Source organism: Jaculus jaculus, chromosome 19 (assembly GCF_020740685.1).
Source record: "Jaculus jaculus isolate mJacJac1 chromosome 19, mJacJac1.mat.Y.cur, whole genome shotgun sequence".
NCBI classification, from domain to species: Eukaryota; Metazoa; Chordata; class Mammalia; order Rodentia; family Dipodidae; genus Jaculus; species Jaculus jaculus.
The window spans coordinates 24378805-24389116 of record NC_059120.1 but is presented as its reverse complement, the minus strand read 5'-3'; the positions used below and the strand labels follow the sequence as shown (position 1 = coordinate 24389116).

The 10312-nt window shown below is 41.0% G+C and overlaps 1 long non-coding RNA gene across 1 annotated transcript in view; it reads right to left on the bottom strand.

The window, feature by feature from the left end:
• Positions 1 to 813: 813 nt before the first annotated feature.
• Positions 814 to 10312, bottom strand: part of LOC123453252 — a 28130-nt gene continuing 18631 nt past the window's right edge. The window contains exon 4 of the long non-coding RNA XR_006634247.1: positions 814 to 1102. This is a non-coding gene — a long non-coding RNA (uncharacterized LOC123453252). The remainder of the gene's footprint in view (positions 1103 to 10312) is intronic.

Genomic DNA, 10312 nt, shown 5'->3' with positions numbered 1-10312 from the left:
GAAAGATACTCAAGAGTAGATTGTTTATCTTAGTTTCTGATATTTGAGAAACTAGTGCCCCAGTGACAGATGGCAACCTTGTGCATGGAAATGGGCTGGGTTCTTCTTTATCAAAGCTAAGATATCTCCTTGCATAAGATGAGGAAGGGAGAAAGCCTGGGTGGTAGTCCTTCATGTACTTTAAATCGTGTAACTTCTGCTGATGACTATTTAATGTATATGTATGGGCAAGACCTCTCAATACCTCCTCCAACTTCCCTCCATCTATAAGATTAGGATTTATTTACACATTTGAAACAGACTCATTCACAGAATTGAATGCACACTCTTCTTAAATGAGCAAAAACATCCATAAATAAAGTCAAAAGACAAACAATGAAAAACGCTTCCACTGCACATAAGGAACAAAAGATTACTACACCTAAATTGTGCACAACTCCCACCAACATAAGAAAAGTAACATAATAGAAGCAACAGTAGGTGGTACTTTATATAACAACAGAGAGAAACAGTTATGGGAAGGTGCTCAGCCTTAGTAGGAGTCATAAGAATACAATTTCAACAATGAGATAACAATTTTTCAAATATCAGATTAATTTCACAATTTTTAGGAATAATGACCTTAGTGGTGCCAATATAGAAAACTCAACCAAACCTCTTGAAGACAGTTGACAAGAGGAACTATGATTAACTACAACCAATTTCTTTTTTGGAAAGCATGCCAGACATACTAAGAGAAAGTACTGAGCTACAGTACACCACAGTTCTTTTTGAAATCTATGCTTAGAAGGGACATTTGTTGCCTCCAGCTCCTAGTATCCACTCCTCTTTCCTCAACTGCACACTAAAATGTCCACTCTGGCCACAGTGACTGGTTCTGGGAGGACTGATCAAGCCAATGATCTCTAAATAGGAACCCTAGGAAAATACCAAATTATCTTGCGACCACAGGATGGGGCTTCTTCCGGGAAGGAATGAGAGTGAGAGGTGAAACACTGCCTGCGGAAGCTGGAGGCTCCTGAGGCTATCTTCCAGAGGCACGATAGGTAGAAAATGACGATGGAAAAGAGGCCCTGCTCCCAGGATCTGATCCACTTTTCTGCTGGAAAAGAAAGGAAACTTCAGGTACTACCAATAAGCACAAATGATTTACAGAGACAATGTTAAAGACAGCAAATAAATCATGCTTAGTTAGGGCCAAAATGGCCTACAACTTGACATTCTTAGCACTCCCTTATCCTGGACGTAAACAATACTCCTTACAACTGGGAAACATTTTGAAACTTTCAATCTTGTTACCAGTTATACACTTCAGACAATACTAGAGACAAGGGAGGGGTGATTTCCTAGAAAGGATGTAACTTGAGAGCCACCAAGTCCATATATACATATGTATATCCAGGACAAAGAAAGTAACCATGGCCCTCCTGAGGAGCCCATCCTCATGCTCCTTTCTCTCAGTAACTAAATCTGGAGAAGCCCACACCGGTTTTATCAGGTGTGAATTTTTTTCTCTTTCCTGAAGCATCTTTCTACTTTAAAAAAAATTTATTTATTTTTATTAATTAGTTTTGTATTCAGTGAATACAGTCAAGTTGGTACTATTGTTAGGCTCATCCATTTCCTATCTCCTCCTCCTAGCCACTCCTTGTAGAGGTATATGGGTTATGCAATTTGGAGTTAGCCCACAGTTATGGGTAGGAGAAATGTCTCTGCATATCATGACCCAACATGTGGCTCTGACATTCTTTCCGCCCCCTCTTCCTCAAAATATCCCTGAGCCATGTTGGGTTCATTTTTGGTCTGCTTCAGTGATGAGGCGTTGGTCTTTCTCCGTTTAATAAAGTCTCCAACTTAACATCATCAGTGGGCTCTTTCTAGAATTTTTTTTTTCTAATATGGAAGCCAGGAACCCTAGGGTTTTATTTGAATGGCGGTCACTCTAGACTTAGGGAACTCCTCAGGCTGCTGAGAGAGAGGCTGACAGGTGAGAATTAAGAGTAACCACGAGTGCAGGCAATGTGTCCAGCACACCTGTGGATCTCATTACCTGAAGTCTCCTCGACTTTCCAGTCACCTGAGCTGACAAAGTGGACCCAATACCGCACACCACCTTTCCTATGGAATATAATGTGACCCTTTTCAAAACAAGGAAATTGTGCTATTGCTGAGTTTCTACCTTCAGAGATGGAGTCCTGTCTGTCATAACAAGTTAGGCTTGTCCACCTGTCCTCAATAAGCCAATTTAGGGCTGGAGAGATGGCTTAGCAGTCAACGCGCTTGCCTGCCAAGCTTAAGGACCCATGTTCAAGTCTCCAGATCCCACATAAGCCAGATGCACAAAGGTGAGCCAAGTGCAAGCTTGCACATGCCAACTAGGTGGCCCAAGTGTCTGGAGTTCAATTATGATGGCTGAGGCCCTGGCATGCCAATTATTTCTCTCTGTCTCTACTTCTCTCTATTTTTTAAAGCCAATTTAATAAAGTAATAGTGAAAAATCAAAAAAGGAAAGAAACTGCATTCAATGTGGCCACATTTTGAAAAGAAACTAAGAGGACCAGTAGCCCCCAAAGATAAGGTTTAGGGTCTAAATAGAAATCAAGAGGTATGAATAATGAAGCTGTCCCAGTCTCTCTCTCAGCAGCCTAAGGAGTTTCCTAAGTCTAGAGTGACCTCCATTCAAATAAAACCCTAGGGTTCCTGGCTTCCATATTAGAAAAAAAAAAAAATCTAGAAAGAGCCCACTGATGATGATAAGTTGGAGACTTTATTAAAAGTAGAAAGACCAACGCCTCATCACTGAAACAGACCAAAAATGAACCCATCATGGCTTCAGTTCTAGTCTCTCCAGCAAGGCAGACTAACACATTATCAGATTGTGTGGACTCACATGCTGGGACACAACCTCCACACTGGGACTGGTCTTTTGTCTTTCCTTCTCCTAGCATGAGATTCCTAGGGAGATTCCAAATTTTGGAGGTCCATTGCCTCAAGTCCATTAGTGGTAGAGGGGGACACACATTGTCCCTTTCACATAGCTTCATTCCTAATAGGTTATGAGTTATGTATATTGAAAAGGATTAGCAAACATTTCTCTTTCAAAGGCCAAATAATAAATATTTTGAGAATGATCCAAAAGTTGCTGGCAACCACTCCATTCTGCCTTTGCTGAGAGAAGCAGATAGGGACAATACACTTCATATGGCCAGATTTGGGGCCAGGAACAATGTCTGGCCTATCCTTCACTCATGTCCATGATGCATCCTTAAATGCAAAAGCATGCAATTTTATCAAGGAAACTGTTTAAAGAAAAATCTACATGTAAGCATATCTTAAAGTATATTGAAAACATAGAGATCACACATGCCTACCTGTAATTAGTGATTAATTCAGGTATTATTCTAGAAGACTGATGATGTGGGGAGGGTATGCATGTGTGTGTGCATGTTTATATGCATGAGTGCACATGTGTAGAGTGTATTCATGAAAAGTGTACGTGTGTATGGAGTCTGAGGTCTATATCAGGTGTTCTCCTTAGACACTTTACACCTAATTTTTTGATGCAGTATCTGTCACTGAACCTCACTGATTTAAGTTAGACTGGTTAGTAAGTAAGGGATTTGCCTGGCTCTGCTTCGCCAGTGCTACAGTTACAGGCACATACCCGCCTTTTGTGCGGGTGCTAGGGGTAAAACTCAGGTCTGTATGCTCACACAGCAGGCAATTTATCCAGTGAGGTATTTCTCTACCACTGAGGAGAGACATTTACCTTTAAATCTTTCTTTTTTGCTTTCTAAATCTGTGTTACTTGACTTGTTATAATGGGAATGCATTGGTTTCTTAAAAATAGCTAATGATCTAAAAGAAAAGAATAAGGCATCAGCCATCTTTAAAGAAACCTGATTCCCTAAGTTTTAACTATTTTTATAACCTTATCAGACCAGAATTGGGTAAAATTCCCAATACTTAACCTCCCGTAGTTGTACTTTTTAGAAGATAGAGAGTATGTTCCTTTTCAGAGGTCTTTACCCAGTTTGCACAAATGGCTCTAAAGGTGTCAAGCTTTCCAGATGTTACAGAGCTGCTTAATGGTACAGCCTCACCTGCTTCCCAATTTCATGTTTATCCGTCACATGCTACAGGCCCATAGATGCTAGTCTCTTTCCTTAGAGATGAACACACAGAAACTAGATGCCACTTCTCCAAACATCACATCATGAATATGTTTACAGCATCCAGCTCTAAGCAGCTCAGCCTTCAAAGACTTTTATACCACAGCCAGATTTTCACTTCTGTAAATTATTAGCACTATTTTTAGGAGCCCTTTTCTCTGGTGGGTCCAAGCATTCTTGTGTTTGAGCCCTGTCATCTCTTCGGTGTGTATTAGGTCGTTTCTGCACTCTGCTCACTGTTTGCATATCATGACACTGGGCAGAGTTCAGCAATACAGAACGTCTTATCCATTTCCTCTTAATCCATTTTAAATTCATCCTGAGCCCATCAGAGCAGAAGATGGAAGGAGAGTTTTATAATTACCTTTTGCAAACAGAACATTAAATTATTATACAGTGGAACACTCTGCTTTCTTGGACATGAAGGTGTTTACTTGGCAGTGAACAGATCCGCCTGTGCCTACAGCACACATATGTACTCAGGAAATCAGTTCTTTTAGCTTGGGGTTATTGATTGAATTTGGTAGATTACTGCAACAGATTCTTAAAGTGCCTTAAGATTAAGAGACGTGCTTGCCTTTCTTCTGTCATATATCTCAAAGGAAAGCTAGGAGATGGGACACACAATGGAAAACAGCAGGTGATACCATATGAGACTCCTTATTAAAAACACAAAGTGCCTTTCACTCCCGCTTTTATTAAGTCGACTTTTCAAGCTAAATGGAGGTTAGGTGCAACGATTATAATACAAGTCACATCTCACTATTTCATTATCCATGTCCCACAGGCAGATAGCCCCAGAACACCTTTGAAAGCTCCAGAGTGATGGCAGCAGGCTGAGTATAATGAACGGTGCTACAAATGGGGACATGAGACAGCAGGTCTGGTGGGGATGGGATCTCCTAGAAACCACAAGGCTGTAATTACTGAACACGGCCTCGGCCTCAGTTGACTTTGAACACTGGTTACCAGCTATGGCTGATTACATTTTTCTCAGCTAGTTAAAATGAAGCCAGTCAGATTAACTGAAATTCATAAGGCATAATACATTCTCATAAGCAGTGTCTGCCTGCATTACTCTAATTTTTTTGTCTGGTTTCCAATTTCATTCTACTATATACTATGAAACTGAATTAAAATTGTGTTGGAAAAAAAAAAGTTTTATAAAAAGTCTCAAGGCTGAATGGTGACAAGTTATATTTAAAAAGAACTAAGCAGTCCAATTTTTTTGTGGGGCAGGCAGGAGGAGAAGATATGAAATTCTAGCGTGATGCATTAGTAGTCTTTTCTAAATCTCATCGTTGAGATGATCCTTACATTAAGGATGGCATGAGGGAAATGAGTGGAGAGAGACAAGGAGTACATGGGAAAGAGAAGAAAGTATATATAGGGGCTACATAGAGGGTTCAGTGGTTAAAGGTGCTTGCTTACAAAGCCTGGTAGCCCAGAATCGATTCCTGGTATTTACACAAAGATAAATGCATAAAAGAGGTTTGTTTGGAGTGGCAGGAGGCCCTGGGGTACTCATTCTCATGCTCCCTTTCTCTCTATGTTTCTCAAATAAATAAATATTTTTAAAGGAGAAAATGTAAACAACGACTTAAAAAAGATTCATAATGATACTAGTTACTTCATATATGTGTATATAGTATAAATCATTATGCTATACATGGATAGTAAATAATATGTTTACTAGGAAAATAAGAGAAAAGAAAGTATATATGGTAGCTGCTACTGTGAAACATTTTGACTGAGACCTAAAAAAAATTTTTTTTTGATCCCTCTTAACACACTTATCCAAAATAATGAAAATTGCTGACAAAACCCACTTGGATTCATTTGAATCCCTGGGACACATTTTAGGTGACAATATAGCCAGAGTGTTAATATTAAGTTGATTGAGGAACTTGAATGAACACTGGTAGCTGGCCTACTGCACGTGCTCAGCTGATTCTTGCTTATCCATTAGAGAACTCAGTGCAGGCAAAGCTTTGCCCACAGATGCAGACCAGAGGTGAATCACAAGAGTCCCAACCTTCACTGCCCGTTCTGTGTTGCTTTCACCCTGCCATCTGGTTCAAGGGAACACTGAGGCCGCATTGACAGAGACAGAAGAAAGACCCACATCATAGAAGCACCACTGGAGGGGGATTTGTGGAAGGGGATGGGCCACATTGCCAGGATGTATGCAAGAGGATGGACTGCCTTGCCAGGAAGTCAGCCCTGAGCCCCAGCCCTACACTATCCTGTGTACAAGACGGTGGCTGTCCCTGAAAAGACAGACCATCATCTCTATTCATCATCTTGGCTTTGAAAACCTTTGGTAGCATTGCCTCAACCTCTTTTCTCAACGGCTGCCCCCTCATCACTGCCCACCAGTCACAAAGCCTAAAGTGTCAGGCAAGTACCCAGTATTCCACTCTCTGCAAACCTCCCAGCTCAGCTATTTGCAGAGTATCCTCCCCTGTCTCCCATATTCAAACAGTGAGGCAGAAGACAAGTGGTTGCAACAGTGCCAGCCTGGTAAGTCTCACTCATGTGGTTTCTCACTACAACCCAAGCATCACCTTTGAATGGTCCCCACCAGCCCTGAAGTTCTCCATCTCTACCTGCAACATTCTCAGGCAGAGGGAGAATGTTCAGCAAGGACTTGGGACCTTATGAGAAGCATTTAGCAACTTCCTTAGCCCAGTGTGAGAGCTCTGAAGTAGCAGGTTCATAATCTCTCAGAAGGTCCCCATAGGACGGAGCCTTTTTTCCCCTCACATAGCAACCCTTGGTTGTCATTCTCTTATAGCCTTAAGTAAACTACTTGACTCAAACCATTGTCTCCAGGTCTGTTGTCAGGGAATGTCATCTAAAAACCTTCACATTACTGTCATAGCACTCAGGTCAGTCCTGCCTTTTACTCAAAGACCATCTCTGGCCCCTGAAAGAAGCAAAAGATCCCTTCCTAACCAATTGCTACTTCTCCAAGAACAAATGGATCATTCCACCAGTTAGGAATAGGAAGAATTACAGCCAGTCAGGGCAGACTGGCCTCCTCCAAAATGTCTCCACCTGACCAAATCCAATGCTTTCTGAACTAAACAGAGCATATACCTATACACCACTGGAAGATGGAGACCGAAGGATTAGGAGTTCAAGACCTACCTAGGCTACATGAGACCTGTCTGTCTTAAATGATTATTCTGACAAAATCCTGTCAGGACTATAACAACAGACAAAAATTAAATTAGAACTCAGTGCACATTACCACCTGCAATGACCTTCGGCAGTCCAGTTCCCTGCTTATATCCCTGATTATCAGAAAAGTTCAAAATGTGTGTTTCTCAATAAGAATCTGGTATACGTGCTGAGCTGGTATTCATCTGACTGGATTAAGTGGTGAAATGCAGTGTGGTGGGAGGTTGCTGGACTCTGTGAAGCAGACTGGACAACTGGCTGGAAGTTCAACCGACTGGAAGCTTGAGGACCTCACGGGTATGTGGCCAGAGTAGAGGCCCCGGTGCATGCAGTCACGATAAGGAGCAGTAGAGATGAAGCACGCAGCTGAGGTTCCATCAGTGGCACACTGATCATTCAGGAACTAGAAAGCATTCAGAGCTTGACCCAGGTCCAAGCCAGCCCAAGGACCACCTCCCTTTGGAGTCTTGGCATGCTCATAAGTTCCATGAAGACCCTTTGAGTTACTTACTGAGCACATGCTATGCTATGCAATGAAAGAATATAGCCTCTGACTTCATAGAATTCTGCATATTAGAGAAGACAGTAATACTCAAAGGCTCACTTATAAATATTATGTGTCAGCTATGAAAGATGCTTTTAGAAACACGTTATCTCATAAAGGTATCATGGAAAGGTTAGAAAGTGAGTTTGGCAGGTGACGGTTGAACTGAATTCTAAAGGAAAAGTAGGGCTGGAGAGATCGCTCTATATATAGTTGAAGGTATTTGCTTGCAAACCCAGATGGCTCTGGGTTCAAATCCCCAGTACCCACGTAAAGCCAGATGCACAAAGTGGTGCATGAGTCCGGAGTTCATTTGCCATGGCAAGAAGCCCTGCTGTGCCCATAGACACAATCTCAATCTCTCTCTCTCTCTTTCTCCCTCCTCCTGCTTGCAAATAAATAATAAATAAAATACTTCTTATAATAAAAGAAAAGTACGTGTTAAACCAGTGAGTGCAGAATGGGTATAGAGATGGTAATGAGTACTTCAGGTAGCAGAAATTGTCTGTACCAAGATCCTGTGGCTAAAAAGACAGCAATAGGAAGTCACTGGAGTGTTAAGAAGTGATCAGAAAAGCATGGAAATATGATAAAGGAGCCTAATCAAATTTGTGTCTACAAGACCACTCTGGATGCAAAAAAATGACTTAAAATAGAGCCAGAAATAATACAGCCACAGCAAGAAGCAAACTGCCAGAGTAGATGCAAGTGGCTTGGTATAGAGGAATAGTAACAGGGATAGAATAAAAGCAACAGATTGAAGATATTAAAGGGGTAAGTAGGTAAGATCTGGTAATGACTCACATATGAGGAGATAAAGAAGAGACAGAAAAGCTGTAGCCTGTATAATTAGAGGCTGGAGAAGCTGCCTGCCTGAGAAACAGAACTTGAGAATGCTAGAGCTGAAGAGGAATTTTCTGAGTCTGATGTGGATATGACCTGTCTGAAGTACCTTCCAAACACTCAAGTAGAGGACATGACTTGACAATGAACTCTAGAAATCTGAGTACAAGACTTCTGAATTGAAGGCACTCTACTACATTCCCCATGGATAGCTGTTCCGCTTTACCTTGCTCGTGTCCAAAGATGGCACACTCATCCCCATGTCCAAAGATGGCACACTCATCCCCAAGACCAGCTTAGTCCATGACTAGATAAATACAAGGTAAGCTTTACTTGACAACTCATTCCATACCTACAAATCCCACTCTTGCCCTGGTTCTGCCCTTTTCAGACACTCAGAATTAAAACAAGTCCAACTATCTTCTGCATATTTTAAAATGTTGATCACAAGCTCTATGCCAGGATATAAACTTCTTGTTACTAATGTTTCCTGCTCTTTCATGTAGACCCCACTTCATAATTCCTATACCTGTCACCATCCTATTGCAAACCTCTGACTGGAATTATTTCATTTACCTTCCTTATGATTTTCCTTTCTTCACTAACAACGTTCTCACTCATATGCCTGACCCCTCAAAGCTCATGTCATCAGCCCATGGTCCTCAACGTGCTCTAAGAAGTTTGCCTACACACAAAAGCCATGTTACTTTTCAGATTATTCATAAATATCATCCTGGAATTTGTTATAACCATCTATAAGAAATCCAGGAAATGCTTTAAATTATTCAAGTAATACTAAAATATAACTTCTTATTCAAGTAATACTAAAATATAACTTCTGGGTCCCCTGAATTTCTGAGATGGCTTACAAATACTTAACATCCTAATAAAAGCTGTGTAAATGTCACATGTATATCTATGTACACCCACAAATACTTCTGTGTAAGACTGTATGGATTATAAATCTTTTGACTCAGGCATAGAATCCTCATGTTCACTTAAACTCTTCCAAAAACACTCTCTCGACCAACCCAACCCAGCAGTACACTGGTACTAATACTCTCAAGGTAAGGATCCAGGTCCAACAAACATCATAAAATTAGGACTTGGCAAGATGCTTTCTCTTGCTATAAGGGATGATTCCACTGCTTGGGCACTGTGTGATGGAAGCCCAAAGCTTCATGGTATAAAACACTAAACAAAATCTCCACTAGGATGTTTTAGTAGCAAGAACCCATGATGCCTTGCCAGATGAGGCAACCTTCTAACAACATCTCAGGGTTGTTTTCTTGGGATTGTTCCAAAGTTTCTGTTGAAACTTGTAGAGGAGATGTTAATTACTGAAAAATAAGTAATTTTGTCTACAAAAATAGAGAAAAAACTTCCCGTCTAGGTAGGATCATCCGGCTATAGTAAATGTGTCTTAAGAATTTGGCCACAGCCAAATTTAGAAACCAGCTAATTTCAATCTTGAATGCCTACAGTGGATATTCAAATAAGGTTGGTGACAAAGGATGTTGGAAAATATGTTGGCTCTGGGCCAAGCATGTGTGCAATGTATGAGTAC